This window comes from Chiloscyllium plagiosum, unplaced genomic scaffold, assembly GCF_037043375.1.
Source record: "Chiloscyllium plagiosum isolate Xiang-an unplaced genomic scaffold, Cpla_swu_hap1 HiC_scaffold_1, whole genome shotgun sequence".
Taxonomy (NCBI): domain Eukaryota; kingdom Metazoa; phylum Chordata; class Chondrichthyes; order Orectolobiformes; family Hemiscylliidae; genus Chiloscyllium; species Chiloscyllium plagiosum.
Window position 1 is genome coordinate 18,777,884 of NW_028270139.1, and position 17,600 is coordinate 18,795,483.

Sequence of the window (17,600 nt, forward strand, 5' to 3'; positions counted from 1 at the left end):
GCTGCCTCCCGATTCCTGACAGAGGAACAGGAAGGACACAACACTTCCAATCTTGCTTTTTGTCAGTTCCCTCACAATTGCAATTAAACATTAAAGAGGAGAGACATGAGGATCAAAGGCAAGCTTTTCAATGAAGTAACCTACCATCAGCTGACAATGCAGCAGGTATCGGCAGACTATAAAACAGCCTCCAGGCCTAACAGATAGTCTCTGCTCCTTGGGCACACCTTTCTCCCCCAATCCCATTGCCATTAACTTAAGACTTATTGAAAGCACAAAGGTGGCCCATGTTTTGCGCAGATTTAAATTTCTCTTGTAAATATTTTGCGTGACGTTGCTTTCACTTGAGGCTGTGCTCACAGTAAAGCCACTGCTGGCTGAAGCAACATGAGAGCATGCATAGAAACAACACCTTGCAATGCTGTGTCACAGCCAAGTAGAACTGAGTTTTCATCCTGATGAAACTATGGCACAGGACCAGTCCTGTTCCAAATTGCCGAAACAGCATGCAACGGTCAGAGCGAAGTGATCCCGCAATCAGCAAATCAGATTTAAGCTTTGCCGGGCTACCACAACAGTCATGAATGATAGGAGATAATTAAACAACCAACAGGGGGGTTAGTGCTGTCTGAGTCCACATACAGAAAGACCTGGGCAATGTTCAGGCTTAGAATGAGGAGTGGAAAGTGACATTCACATCCCATAAGGGCCAGGCAATAAAAGCCTCCAACTGAAGAAGATTTAACCATTTCCTCGTGGTGTTCAATGAACTCCCCATGATCAATATCCCAGCACTTCCCATACACAGGAACACTAAGCAAAAGCAATTTCTGTGGCTATGAGTGCAGGCCAAAACCCATCCACCAAATAAAAGGCACAAGTCAGTGGAACACTTCTCTGAGAGAATGCAGCACCATAAAAGCTCAACAAATGGCACCCCATTCAACAACACAGACATTCACCAATGACACACAGATACAATCATGCACAAGATGCACTTCATCAACTCATCAGCATCTTCCAAATCTGCATCCTCTATCACCTAGACAGTCAAGGACAGCAGTTACATAGGAACACCACTACTTGCATGGTTCCCTCCCCACCCAAGCATACCATCTGATTTAGAGCTATTTCACTGTTCCTTCCTGTCACTGATAGTTATAGAACATAGAACATAGAACATTACAGCGCAGTACAGGCCCTTTGGCCCTCAATGTTGTGCCGACTTGTCATACCAATCTGAAGCCCATCTAACCTACACTATTCCACGTACGTCCATGGTGGGGAGCTGGTGTTAACTGCTCTACCAACACTCACTGCTGATGCGATTGGTATCTACAGCCAAAGGCAGGTGCTGCCAAACAAAAATTTACAAGCCTTTCCCCACCATCACACTCTATTCCTCACATCCCCTCCATGCCAAGATGTCTTTTATCAAAAATAATAGCAAGATTCTAGACCTAAGCAACTCCTTTCCCTTTGCAGCATTTTCCCATGGTCACAGGCCTCTTAACTCCACAGTTCAATGTTTTGTTGTCTACTCGGTTTAATTGGTGCTCAGGTTGGCATCACAGTGTATTTTCATGGCTCTATCTGAGCAATATGTATGTAGTTGCTTTGGAATGTGAAAGCCTCTCTGAATAATACAAAGCTCTGCAGGGCAGTGACTGGCATACTGTCGCAGCATCACACATGCTTGCACAGAGGCACACTGGCATAATTGAGATTCCTAGCACTGGAGACCGAATTCACTGAAGCACATAGAACATAGAACATAGAAGAATACAGCGCAGTACAGGCCCTTTGGCCCTCGATGTTGCGCCGATCCAAGCCCACCCAACCTACACTAGCCCACTATCCTCCATATGCCTATCCAATGCCTGCTTAAATGCCCATAATGAGGGAGAGTCCACCACTGCTACTGGCAGGGCATTCCATGAACTCACAACTCGCTGAGTAAAGAACCTACCCCTAACATCTGTCCTATACCTACCCCCCCTTAATTTAAAGCTATGCCCCCTTGTAATAGCTGACTCCAAACGTGGAAAAAAATTCTCACTGTCGACCCTATCTAAACCTCTAATCATCTTGTATACCTCTATCAAGTCACCCCTAAACCTTCTTTTCTCCAATGAAAACAACCCCAAGTGCCTCAGCCTTTCCTCATACGATCTTTCTACCATACCAGGCAACATCCTGGTAAACCTCCTCTGCACCCGTTCCAGTGCCTCCACATCCTTCCTATAGTATGGCGACCAAAACTGCACACAATACTCCAGATGCGGCCGCACTAGAGTCTTATACAACTGCAACATGACCTCAGTACTCCGGAACTCAATTCCTCCACCAATAAAAGCCAGTACGCCATATGCCTTCTTCACCGCACTATTTACCTGGGTGGCAACTTTCAAAGATCTGTGTACATGGACACCAAGATCCCTCTGCTCATCCACACTACCAAGTATCCGTCCATTAGCCCAGTACCCCATCTTTTTATTACTCTTACCAAAGTCAATCACCTCACACTTAGCTACATTGAACTCCATTTGCCACCTTTCTGCCCAGTTCTGCAGCTTATCTATATCCCGCTGTAACCTGCCACATCCTTCCTCACTGTCTACAACTCCTCCGACTTTCGTATCATCCGCAAACTTGCTCACCTAACCTTCTAACCCCTCCTCCAGGTCATTTATAAAAATGACAAACAGCAATGGTCCCAAAACAGATCCTTGCGGAACACCGCTAGTGACGGCACTCCAAGATGAACCTTTGCCATCAACTACTACCCTCTGTCTTCTTCCAGCCAGCCAACTCCTAATCCAAACCTCCAACTCACCCTCAATGCCATACCTCCGTATTTTTTGCAGTAGTCTACCATGGGGAACCTTATCAAACGCCTTACTAAAATCCATATACACCACATCTACCGCTTTCACCTCGTCCACCTCCTTAGTCACCTTCTCAAAGAATTCAATAAGGTTTGTGAGGCACGACCTGCCCTTCACAAAACCATGCTGACTATCCTTGATCACATTATTCCTATCCAGATGTTCATAAATCCTATCCCTTACAATTCTCTCTAAGATTTTGCCCACAACAGAAGTGAGACTCACCAGCCTATAGTTACTAGGGTTATCCCTACTCCCCTTCTTGAACAAGGGAACCACATTTGCTAGCCTCCAATCTTCTGGCACTACTCCTGTAGACAACGAGGACATAAAAATCAAGGCCAATGGCTCTGCAATCTCCTCCCTTGCTTCCCAGAGAATCCTAGGATAAATGCCATCAGGCCCAGGGGACTTATCTATTTTCACCCTTTCCAGAATTTCCAACACCTCTTCTCTACATACCTCAAAGCCATCCATTCTACTTAATTGTGACTCAGTACTCACATTGACACCAATGTCCTGTTCCTGATTGAATACTGACGAAAAGTATTCATTCAATGTCTCCCTAATCTCTTCAGCCTCCACACGCAACTTCCCACTACTATCCTTGACTGGACCTATTCGTACCCTAGTCATTCTTTTATTCCTGACATAACTATAGAAAGCCTTAGGGTTTTCCCTAATCCTACCAACTAAGGACCTTTCATGTCCCCTCCTTGCTGCTCTTAGCTCTCTCTTCAGATCCTTCCTGGCTACCTTATAACTCTCAATCGCCCCAATTGAACCTTCACGCCTCATCTTTACATAAGCCGCCTTCTTCCATTTAACAAGGGATTCCAATTCCTTATTAAACCACGGCTCCCTCACACGACCCTTTCCCCCCTGCCTGACGGGTACATACTTATCAAGGACACTCAATAGTTGCTCCTTGAACAAGCTCCACATATCAATTACGCCCTTGCCTTGAAGCTTACTTTTCCAAGCCACACATCCTAAGTCATGCCTCACCGCATCATAATTTCCCTGCCCCCAGCTATAACTCTTGCCCTGTAGTGCACACTTATCCCTCTCCATCACTAGAGTAAAAGTCACCGAATTGTGGTCACTGTCCCCAAAGTGCTCACCTACCTCTAATTCTAACACCTGGCCTGGTTCATTACCCAGAACCAAATCCAGTATGGCCTCACCTCTTGTTGGCCTATCTACATATTGTGTCAGGAAACCCTCCTGCACACATTGGACAAACACTGACCCATCTAACGAACTTGAGCTATAGCTTTCCCAATCAATATCAGGAAAGTTAAAGTCCCCCATAACAACCACCCTATTACTTTCACTCTTCTCTTGAATCATCCTCGCAATCCTTTCTTCTACGTTTCTAGGACTATTAGGAGGCCTGTAAAAAACTCCTAACAGGGTGAGCTCACCTTTCCTATTCCTAACCTCAGCCCAAACTACCTCAGATGGCGAGTCTTCATCCATCGTCCTTTCCACAGCTGTAATACTATCTTTGACAAGCAATGCCACACCTCCCCCTCTTTTAGCCCCACCTCTGACCCTACTAAAAAACATTTAAACCCTGGAACCTGCAACAGCCAATCCTGTCCCTGTTCTACCCATGTCTCCGTAATAGCCACAACATCGAAGTCCCAGGTAACAACCCATGCTGCAAGTTCACCTACTTTATTTCGTAAACTTCTTGCATTGAAGTAAACACACTTCAAGCCACTTTCCTGTTTACAGGCACCCTCCTTTGAAATTGATGCCATGTTCCTAACCTCCCTACACTCCAGGTCCTGCACCCTAAAGCTACAGTCTGGGTTCCCATGCCCCTGTAGAGTTAGTTTAAACGCCCCCCAAGAGCACTAGCAAACCTCCCACCAAGGATACTGGTGCCCCTCAGGTTCAGGTGTAGACCATCCTGTTTATAGAGGTCCCACCTTCCCCAGAAAGAACCCCAGTTATCCAAATACTGGAATCCCTCCCTCCTGCACCATCCCTGTAGCCACGCATTTAACTGTTCCCTCTCCCTATTCCTCGACTCTCTATCACGTGGCATGGGTAACAAACCAGAGACAACAACTCTGTTCGTTCTAACTTTGAGCTTCCAACCTAGCTCCCTGAAAGCCTGCCTAACATCCTCAGCGCTCCTCCTACCTATGTCATTGGTGCCAATGTGGACCACGACTTCGGGCTGCTCCCCCTCCCCCTTAAGGACCCGGAAAACACGATCAGAGACATCACGTACCCTTGCACCTGGGAGGCAACATACCAAACGTGAGTCTCTCTCGTTCCCACAAAACCGCCTATCTGTGCCCCGAACTATCGAGTCCCCAATTACTATTGCTCTGCTCTTCTCCACCCTTCCCTTCTGAGTAACTGGGACAGGCTCTGTGCCAGAGGCCTGAGCCCCGTTACTTACCCCTGGTAAGTCGTCCCCCCCACAAGTATCCAAAACGGTATACTTGTTCTTGAGGGGAACGGCCGCAGGGGGTCCCTGCACTGGCTGCTTCCTCCCAGTCCCCCTCACTGTCACCCATCTATCTGCCATCTTTGGAGTTACTACTTCCATCAAGCTCCGATCTATGACCCCCTCTGCCTCCCGAATGATCCTAAGTTCATCCAACTCCAGCTCCAGTTCCCTAACACGGTCTTGGAGGAGCTGGAGATGGGTGCACTTCCTGCAAGTGTAATCAGCAGGGACGTCCATGGCATCCCTCACCTCAAACATGTTGCAAGAGGAACATTGCACTGCCTTCACTGCCATCCCTCTGAAAGTAACCTTTTATTAAAAAAAACTGGGTCTAAAGAATACAACAAGCAAAATGCAGCACTTACCTACTTACCACAACGGGTCTTATTATTTAGGTTAGAGGAGGAGGGCGGGTGGGAGACACTACCTCTGTAGTGCCTCGGGTTCTTCTCCTGCGTGCTTTTAAAGGGAGAAAAACCTACCCGGCTGCCCGTCTGGTCTTCGTCACTTCCTCCTGCTGCTCCCGCTCTTTCTGTAAAGAGAGAAAAAAACACCGCTGCCCGCTACCGGTAAGTAATTTTAAAACAAACTGTCTTACCTGAGCTGCTGCTCGCACTCAAAGTGGGTGTCGACAGTCATTCATACATGTGTATGAATGACTGTCTACAGCCATCTTGAAACTTAGCAACACACTCTATACACTTTATTCACGTTGACATAATCATTATTTGTTGAACACATCTTTATCGGAGAGTTAAATATGCTGGCACACTTTATGGTTGGTCCTATTGATATATACAGGGAAGTTAGGGATTTTTCTTTATTGTGAAAGAAATGACATTACGTATTTTGCAGTTGCTCCATGTTGAATGTTCATGTTAATGTTGTGTTATCCTTGCCACTCTGCAGGACATGACTACAACTAGGACACCAGGCCTTTCTTACCTCACGCTGGTTCCCAACCCAGCACCATGCATTCCCATCACTACTGACACACCTCTCCTAGCCCTGAGCCTCTACGGAAGTGGCCATTTGGTGTCTACCTCTCCTCCTTGTGCTACAGAGTTTAGCGAAGAAAACTGCTGACCTCAGACACAACTTCACAAAGCCACCTGCTGCATGTCTCCTGCAAATGAATGTGTACTGCATGTTGCAAGATTTTTGTGCTCTGTAACCTTACCTGTAAAAGTCTCCTAATTGCACAAGTTTTAATAGAATGAGTGTTCCTGGGGTGTATTGTGAATAGAAAACAGTGTGAGTCCTGACTGCTATCAATACATTAATGAGCTAATCTCTAAATCTCAAGAAGGCATATAGTATGCTTGCCTTCATTGGGCGGGGTATTGAGTATAAGAGTTGGCAAGTCATGTTAAAATTGTACAAGAAATTAGTTCGGCCGCATTTAGAATACTGTGTACAGTTCTGGACACTTTGGAGAGGGTGCAGAGAGGGTTTACGAGGATGTTGCCTGGTATGGAAGGTGCTAGCTGTGAAGAGAGGTTGAGTAAGTTAGGTTTGTCTTCATTAGAAAAAAGAAGATTGAGGGGGGAACCCTTCAAAATCATGAAAGATGTAGACAGAGTGGATAGAGATAAGCTTTTTTTCCCAGGGTGAAGGATTCAATAAGGAGAGGTCACGCTTTCAAGATGAGAGGTGGAAAGTTTAAGGGGGATACACGCGGCAAGTACTTTACACAGAGGGTAGTGGGCATTTGGAACGCGTTGCCAGCAGAGGTGGTAGAGGCAGGTACAGTAGATTCATTTAAGATGCATCTGGACAGATGCATGAGTAGGTGGGGAGGAGAGGGATACAGATGCTTAGGAATTGGCTGACAGGTTTCGACAGTAGATTTGGATCAGCTCAGGCTTGGAGGGCTGAAGGGCCTGTTCCTGGGCTGTAAATTTTCTTTGTTCTTTGTTCTATCTGACCAGAGCATTGAGTAATCAACGTTTCAGCTCTTGTTTAACTATATCCCCTTTCATCTGCCATATTTCCTTCAGACTACCCCTGTAGAATCCTACAGCAGACAGAGCCTGTTTGTTCTTGCTCCTCAGAATTGTTATCCAGTCAGTTACACATTACCGCTGTTTTCTCATAGCCCTGAAAATCTTTTCTTTTTAAGTAAATAACCCCAATCCAAAGGCTAATGCAAACACTTCCTAGTCCTTTTTGGTCAGAAAGTCAGCAAGTGGATCCTGATGAGACCTATCAGCCTTTTACAGTAGTTACATCCAGCTGGTCACAGTGCTCACTCTGTGATGTTCCCAATTACGCATTAACATTGACCCCTTTTTACAAACATTTAGTTTCTTTCCAGGTAGTCCTTTAAAGGAATTTGACTTATATCTGTTTTCTGAGATTGGACTCCATCATTCAGAAGAAATGTTTAAACGGAATGATATAAATGAAAACTGATGTCTTTGAATAGCTACATGGGGAGCTGAAAATTAATAGCAAGTTCAAAGAATGTAGATACAGTTTGACCTTTTGCAGGTATTTACAGTTTCAATAAAGTACTATCAATGAAAGCAAATGGAAGGCAACCAATCTGACCAAAACTGACAAATGCACACCCCTCGGTAAATATTGACCCGAAGAGTTGTGGATTATTTGAGCTCTGAAATCCCAAGTAATTTATATACCAAGTCATGTTTTCTGAAATTAGCTCAATTGCTTTACAGACCAAATTTTTTTTCAGAATAAGTTTATTGCAATGAACGTTAAGTCTCTGCCTAACATAAGTCAAATTAAAATGAATAATGTAGATAAAAAGGAGGAAATTTTGATTCAATGAAAATGATATAATCTCATGTTTACTCTTTGCCTTCTGATTATCTTGATATTTCTGGCAGATTTGTTTCTACTATAGTGGGAAATTGATGAATGTTAAAAAGAAAATAGTGGTTGAAGAGCAAATGACCAGAAGTTGCAACATTCGAACAGTTGGTAATTAACCCACACTGAGTCCGTGACCCATTAAGAAACGTTTCACAAGGACCTTCCTTTGGCGTTATGCCACGGTGCAATAATGTAAGATTGTGCATCAATGAAGCCGTGAGAAAAAAACAAATTGTGTGAGGTCAGGAGGATAAAACATCTGGCAGAGCTACAGACAAATATGGTACAGATTTTGGATAGAATTTGTAAACTTCAATCTTGAAGATTGAGAGTGCCTCTACCCTGTTAGGGTGAAGCATGAGTTTGGAGTCAGGAGAAAGCTCCCATTCGTACAAATGGGTTCAGGATATGGGTAGTGAGCAGGCACCATGCACTCCCAGTTTGACTGGCTCCATTGTGGAAGTAGGCATCTCCTAAGCTTCTGCAATTTTCATGGAATTGGGTCAGTTTCTCCATGATTTGTGCCTCCTGACCTCTCAGAGGGTTCATGAGCCACTGGCTGGATTCAGGAAACTTTGGAAAGATAAAGATAAAAGGTAAGTTCAAAAGGTTTGCTTATTTCCCACCTCCCCATTCCCTGACACCCCCATGTACCTTCTGCGTCACCAAAACCAACACATGGTAACATGCATGCCTCAGTACAGATAAAAAGATTAAAGGGTGACCTTTACTGAGGGTTGCTTGTAAACCTGCAAATTGGCAAATACTGTGTGTTAAGTCATTATACAATAGTTTATCTGCCACGCTGTACTTGTGACACATTGGAAATGATGTTCTATGTTTGATGTTACATGGACTTAAACATTAGGGGGAATGTTCTCTGGCATCCATTGTAATTTTGATAGAAGATCAGCAGAAACCACAGTGACAGAATGGTGCCCAGTGGCTCAGTGGTTTGTACTGCTGCCTCACAACACAGGGGACCCGAGTCTGATTCCAGCTCTTTGTCCTCACTACATACACATTGGTACCACAGTCTAGCGCAGGATGTTGCTTCTCTCACAACTCCCATCTCATACTCTCATCTCAGAGTCTCATCAGTCACATCACCCTTTATGCCACACACTCTCTTCCACCCTAGACACAATTTTTAGATTAGATTAGATTACTTACAGTGTGGAAACAGGCCCTTCGGCCCAACAAGTCCACACCGACCCTCCGAAGAGCAACCCACAGACCCATTCCCTTACATTTACCCCTTCACCTAACACAACGGGCAAGTTAGCATGGCCTATTCACTTAACCTGCACATCTTTGGACTGTGAGAGGAAACCAGAGAACCCGGAGGAAACCCACACAAACACGGGGAGAACATGCAAACTCCACACGGACAGTTGCCCGAGGTGGGAATTGAACCCAGGTCTCTGGCACTGTGAGGCAGCAATGCTAACCACTGAGCCACCGTGCCACCCAAATTTGTCAGCACTTTGGTCCCAGCTCGGTTCAGGTGAAAGTAAGGAAAATGGTACAGCTGCCACTTTCCCCAATGATGTTGTAAATACCTTATTTATCAAAGCTAGTTTCTCCAATGCCAATTTTTGAGCCACACATTCTACTCTCCGATCTAATCGATCCTGTGCCAGTCTGTTTGTGGATCAGGTAGTTAACCAGTGAGAATTACATGTGTGGCTCTGCTTTTAAATTCAGCTCCTAGCTGCTCAAACTCCCTCAGCAGAACTTCTTTGATTGTCCTACCCATGTCGACAAACCAGTTATCACATTTATCTCTCGTTGGCTCAGAGACAAGTGGCATTGTTAATGTGAATTGAGATTATGTTGATTTAATTATTTCAATCTCTAGATTAGTTATTTTAAAATAGTCCATGAAGGACAAAAATAAGTTAGTATAACAGCTACCAAATCACAAACCTGTGTTATGATGAAGAACCACACATAAAACTTTACCTCCTTCTGCCTCCTTTAGATTTTCCTTGCATTTCAAACATTTTCTAATACACCGGGCTAAAAGCTGGTTTCGTGTTAGCGGCATAACATACCAACACACTTCTGTCCTTGATTGTAATAAAGGAATGAGCTTATTTAAAATTATTTTGTGAATGGCCAGTGTCACTACCACATGGAAGTTAATAATTCAAAACATATTAACGGATCATTGTCATACTGCACTCGCGAAACGAACTGTAAATCGAACCACATTATTCTCACATTGTAAATCGAGCCGTGCTATTTCAGTCATACTAAAAGTCTTTTTTTCAATATTCACAGTACTCCAATTTACTTGATTTTCAGAACAAGAAAGAAAGCACTTCTGTATGAACCAGGAATTATTATTTATTACAAGTAAACTTTATGTTAACTACACATAAACAGATATAAACCATTGGTGTAAAACAACTAAAATTCTAACCCCTTTTACACACCATCTTACGTGCACACATACACAGACACAAACACAACCACACAAATACACACTCACATACACTCAAATAGGGAAAAAAAGTTATTGGCAGAGGCAGAAAAAACTAGCAAGTCAGCTCAGAGGTCTTTGCTACCTGTTTCTGATGTTGAAATGATACTTCTTCACTTCCCATACTGTTCAAATGTCATTTTCTGGGTGCTTCCAATCATTTGCAAGAAATGTAGAATGGCTGATTCACTTGGAAAATGTCCCATTTATCAATTCAAAAGTCACAGCTTACAACAACAGCTGACAGGAATAGGCAGCTTCTGGTTGAGTGAAGATCTGCAAACACTATTCCTCTGTCTCTCCCTGTCTGTCTCTCTCTCTCTCTGTAACCTGTTCCAAACTGCTCACCCCGAGAACCAGCCACATAGTCATTGGGAAGCAAAAGATCTCTGTTATTGATAACTGGTCATTACTGAATAGACCAATAAATGTCTTGTCACCACTCATTTGCATCTGAATACATGATTGAGGTTGAAACTTTATTGCTGGAACAGCACAGCAGGTCAGGCAGCATCCAGGGAACAGGAGATTCGACGTTTCGGGCACAGGCCCTTCTTCAGGAATGAGCAGAGAGTGTTCAGCAGGAGAAGATAAAAGGTAGGGAGGAGGGACTTGGAGGAGGGGCGTTGGAAATGTGATAGGTGGAAAGAGGTCAAGGTGAGGGTGATAGGTCGGAGTAGGATGGAGGCGGAGAGGTCAAGAAGAAGACTGCAGGTCAGGAAGGCGGCGCAGGGCTGGAGGGATCCGGCTGAGACAAGGTGGGGGGAGGGGGGATGAAGAAACTGGTGAAGTCCATGTTCATCCCCTGCGATTGGAGGGTTCCCAGTCGGAAGATAAGACGCTCCTCCTCTGACCGTCGGGTTGTTGTGGTTTGGCGGTGGATGAGTCCAATGACCTGCATATCCTCGGTGGAGTGGGAGGGGGAGTTGAAATGCTGTGCTACAGGTTGGTTGGGTTGGTTCGTCCGGGTGGCCCAGAGGTGCTCTCTGAATCGCTCCGCAAGTAGGCGGCCTGTCTCCCCAATATAGAGGAGGCCACACCGGCTGCAGCGGATGCAGTAGATGATGTGGGTGGAGGTGCAGGTGAATCTGTGGCGGATATGGAAGTTTCCTTTGGGGCCTTGGAGAGAAGTGAGGGGGGAGGTGTGGGCGCAGGTGTTGCACCTCCTGCGGTTGCAAGGGAAGGTGCCGGGAGTGGAGGTTGGGTCGGTGGGGGGTGTGGATCTGACAAGGGAGTCGCGGAGGGAGTGGTCTCTTCGGAAAGCTGATAGGGGAGGGGAGGGAAATATATCCTTGGTGCTGGGGTCTGTTTGGAGGTGGCGGAAGTGACGGCGGATGATGCGCTGTACATGGAGATTGGTGGGGTGGTAGGTGAGGACCAGTGGGGTTCTGTCCTGGTGGCGGTTGGAGGGGCGGGGCTCAAGGGCGGAGGAGCGGGAAGTGGAGGAGATGCGGTGGAGGACACCGTCGACCACGTCGGGGGGGAAATTGCGGTCCTTGAAGAAGGAGGCCGGTGTGGCCTCCTCTATATTGGGGAGACAGGCCGCCTACTTGCGGAGCGATTCAGAGAGCACCTCTGGGCCACCCGGACGAACCAACCCAACCAACCTGTAGCACAGCATTTCAACTCCCCCTCCCACTCCACCGAGGATATGCAGGTCATTGGACTCATCCACCGCCAAACCACAACAACCCGACGGTCGGAGGAGGAGCGTCTTATCTTCCGACTGGGAACCCTCCAACCGCAGGGGATGAACTTGGACTTCACCAGTTTCTTCATCCCCCCTCCCCCCACCTTGTCTCAGCCGGATCCTTCCAGCCCGGCACCGCCTTCCTGACCTGCAGTCTTCTTCTTGACCTCTCCGCCTCCATCCTACTCCGACCTATCACCCTCACCTTGACCTCTTTCCACCTATCACATTTCCAACGCCCCTCCTCCAAGTCCCTCCTCCCTACCTTTTATCTTCTCCTGCTGAACACTCTCTGCTCATTCCTGAAGAAGGGCCTGTGCTCGAAACGTCGAATCTCCTGTTCCCTGGATGCTGCCTGACCTGCTGTGCTGTTCCAGCAATAAAGTTTCAACTTTGATCTCCAGCATCTGCAGACCTCACTTTCTCCTCTGAATACATGATCCCTTGGCTCATCTTCATCTGCAATTTAAACTTTAATTACTGCTTATTCAACACCCTTTTACAATGCTTGCTTTGAGTATCAGGATGTATGTTTCTCACAACATGGAGCACCCTAATGAAGCATTGGTTTTTAAAATAGTCCTTTCTCTTTTCGGTCCAGGGACTTTTAAAAAATACAAATATAAAAAGACACACTACTTTCATCATCACCAACAGAGGTTCCTGTTTTGTATTACTGTTAAAGAGATGTATTTCCTCATACTAGAATTAAAGATGATTACGCACAGTAATTAGACTTAGAATCCAACAATATCTGGTGATGCATTCGGCAATTAAAACACATCCTTTTCTATTTCCATAAATAGCTTTTTGTCCTGGAACAGATCACCAGTCTGCCACCAGAAGATGTAGCATCTGGCTTATATGCAGCAACTTTATGACAGCATTATAACAGGAGCTTCCGGCACATAACAATCATTGTTTTGTCTTCTGTTTCAAGCCAATGCAGTTACCTGCCCATTGAGATACTCATCTGGGAAATCTCAGGTTGTGGGTGTCTGCACACATACTATTCTCAAAGCTGCTTGTTCCCTTATCGAAACAAGGGTCCAACTCTTTATCTAATGTAGTAGCTCCCTATTTACATCTATACATAGGTTCCCCAGTTTGGTGACTCATTCTAATTCCTGCCACCATCAAAGAGGAAAAGGATATCAGGACGTTGTCTCCCATTCCAAACACCAGGGCAGGTATGCGTTCGCCAATTCCCTATATCATCACTGAGCAGACCTCAGCTGTCATTCCCCGCACTCCTTTCAGTGCTACTCTTCACTCCCCCACTTCACCTATACCCCTCACCCACTCACCACACCTACACCCCTCACACACTCCCCTCACCCACTCACCTCACCCACTCACCTGACCTACTCCCCTCACCCACACTACTCACCCACTCCCCTCATCCACTCCCCTCACCCACTCCCCTCATCCACTCCCCTCACCAACTCACCTCACCTACTCACCTCACCCACTCCCCTCACCCACACTACTCACCACTCACCTCACCCACTCCCCTCACCCACACTACTCACCACTCACCTCACCCACTCACCTCACCTACACCCCTCACCCACTCACCTCACCCACTCACCTCACCCACTCCCCTCACCCACACCCCTCACCCATAACACTCACCCACTCCCCTCACCCACAACCCTCACCCATACTCCTCACCCACTCCCCTCAGCCACTCCCCTCACCCACACCCCTCATCTACACTCCTCACACACTCCCCTCACCCACACCCCTCACCCACTCCCCCCACCCACACACCTCACCCACTCACCTCACCTACACCCCTCACCCACTCCCCTCACCCATTCACCTCACCTACACCCCTCACCCACTCCCCTCACCTAATCCCCTTACCCACACCGCTCACCCATACACCTCATCCACATCAATCACTCACTCCCCTCACCTAATCCCCTCTCCCACACACCTCACGCACTCTGCTCACCCACACCCCTCACCCACCCCCCTCACCCACACCCCTCACCTACTCCCCTCACCCACACCCCTCACCTACTCCCCTCACCCACTCCCCTCACCTATTCCACTCAACCACACCCCTCACCCACTCCCCTCACCCACATCCTCACACCCACACCCCTGACCCACTACCCTCACCCACACCCCTCACCTAACCCCTCACCCACTCCCTTCACCCACTCACCTCACCCACACCCCTCACCCACACTCACCTCACACACTCCCCTCACCCACACCCCTCACCCACATCACTCACCCACTCCCCTCACCCACTCCCCTCACCCACTCCTCTCACCCACTCCTCTCACCCACTCCCCTCACCCACACCCCTCACCCACACCCCTCACCCACACCACTCACCCAATCCCCTCACTTACTCTCCTCACCCACACCCATCACCCACTCCCCTCACCCACACCCCTCACCCACTCCCCTCACCCACTCCCCCACCCACTCCCATCACCCACACACCTCACCCACACCCATCACCCACACCCCTCACCCACACCCCTCACCCACTCCCCTCATCCACACCCCTCACCCAAACCCCTCACCCACTCCCCTCACCCACACCCCTCACCTACTCCCCTCACCCACACACCTCACCTACTTCCCTCACCCACTCCCCTCACCTATTCCACTCAACCACACCCCTCACCCACACCACTCACCCACATCCCCACACCCACACCCCTCACCCACTCCCCTCACCCACACCCCTCACCTACACCCCTCAACCACTCCTTTCAAACACTCACCTCACCGACACCCCTCAACCACACCCCTCGTCCACTCCCCTCACCCACACCCCTCACCCACTCCCCTCACACACTCATCTCACCCACTCCCCTCACCCACACCCCTCACCCACACCACTCACCCACACCACTCACCCACACCACTCACCCACTCCTCTCACCCACAAACCTCACCCACACGCCTCACCCACACCACTCACCCACATCACTCACCCACTCCCCTCACCCACTCCCCTCACCCACTCACCTCACCTACACCCCTCACCCACTCCCCTCACCCACACCCCTCACCCACTCCCCTCACCCACACCCCTCACCCACACCACTCACCCACTTCTCTCACCCACCCCTCTCACCCACTCCTCTCACCCACTCCACTCACCCACAAACCTCACCCATACTCCTCACCCACTCCCCTCAGCCACTCCCCTCACCCACACCTCTCATCTACACCCCTCACACACTCCCCTCGCCCACACCCCTCACCCACACCACTCACCCACTCCTCTCACCCGCGCCTCTCACCCACTCCTCTCACCCACTCCACTCACCCACAAACCTCACCAACACTCCTCATTCACACCCCTCACTTACTCCCCTCACCCTCACCCATCACCCACCCCCTCACCCACTCCGCTGACTCACTCCCCTCGCCCACACCCCTCACCCACTCCCCTTACTCACACCCACACATCTCACCCACACCCCTCACTCACTCCCCTCACCTACTCCCCTCACCCACACCCCTCACCCACTCTCCTCACCCACACCCCTCACCTACTCCCCTCACCCACATCCCTCACCTACTCCCCTCACCTACACCCCTCACCTACTCCCCTCACCCATTCCCCTCACCTACTCCCCTCATCTACTCCTCTCACCACTTCCCTCAACAATTTCCTTCACCTACTCCCCTCACCCACTCCTTTCACCATTCCTCTCGCACTCCCCTCACCTACATCCCTCACCCACGCTCCTCACCCACGCTCCTCACCCCCACTCTGCTCACCTACTCCCCTCTCCTCTCCCCTCACCTACACCCCTTATCTACTCCCCTCACTACTCCCCTCACCAACCCCTCACCCATTTGTACCATCTACTTCTCTCACCTATTCCCCTCACCTACTCCCCTCACCATTTCCCTCACTTATTTCACTCATCTCCCCGCTCAGCACGTCTCTCACATACTCCCCTCACTACTCCCCACACCTACTCCCTTCACCACTGCCCTCACCACCCCTCACCATTCCCCTCATCTATTTACCTCACCACTCCCCTCACTTTCTCCCCTCACATACAGCCCTCACCACTCCCCCATCTCTCCCCTCATCACTCCCCTCATCACTCCCCCACAGCACTCCCCCATCACTCCACATCATCACTCCCTCTCACCACTCCCCTCATCACTCCCCTCATTGCTCCCCCTCACCTACTCCCCTCACCTATTGCACTCACCTACACCCTCACCCACTCCACTCACCTACTCCCCTCAACACACCTCATATATACCCCTCACCTACACCCCTCACCTACTCCCCTCACCCATTCCCCTCACCTACTCCCCTCATCTACTCCTCTCACCACTTCCCTCAACAATTTCCTTCACCTACTCCCCTCACCCACTCCTTTCACCATTCCTCTCGCACTCCCCTCACCTACACCCCTCACCCACGCTCCTCACCCACACTCCTCACCCACGCTCCTCACCCACACCCCTCACCTACACCCCTCACCCACTCTCCTCACCCACTCCCCTCACACACTCCCCTCACCCACTCCCCTCACCTACTCCCCTCACCTATTGCACTCACCTACACCCTCACCCATTCCCCTCACCTACTCCCCTCATCTACTCCTCTCACCACTTCCCTCAACAATTTCCTTCACCTACTCCCCTCACCCACTCCTTTCACCATTCCTCTCGCACTCCCCTCACCTACACCCCTCATCCACGCTCCTCACCCACGCTCCTCACCCACTCCCCTCACCCACTCACCTCACCCACTCACCTCACCCACTCCCCTCACCCACACTACTCACCACTCACCTCACCCACTCACCTCACCTACACCCCTCACCCACTCACCTCACCCACTCACCTCACCCACTCCCCTCACCCACACCCCTCACCCATACCCCTCACCCACAACCCTCACCCACAACCCTCACCCATACTCCTCACCCATACTCCTCACCCACTCCCCTCAGCCACTCCCCTCACCCACACCCCTCATCTACACTCTTCACACACTCCCCTCACCCACACCCCTCACCCACTCCCCCCATCTACACCCCTCACCCACTCACCTCACCTACACCCCTCACCCACTCCCCTCACCCACTCACCTCACCTACACCCCTCACCCACTCCCCTCACCCACTCCCCTCACCCACAAACCTCACCCACTCCCCTCACACACTCACCTCACCCACTCCCCTCACCCACACCCGTCACCCACTCGCTTCACCCACT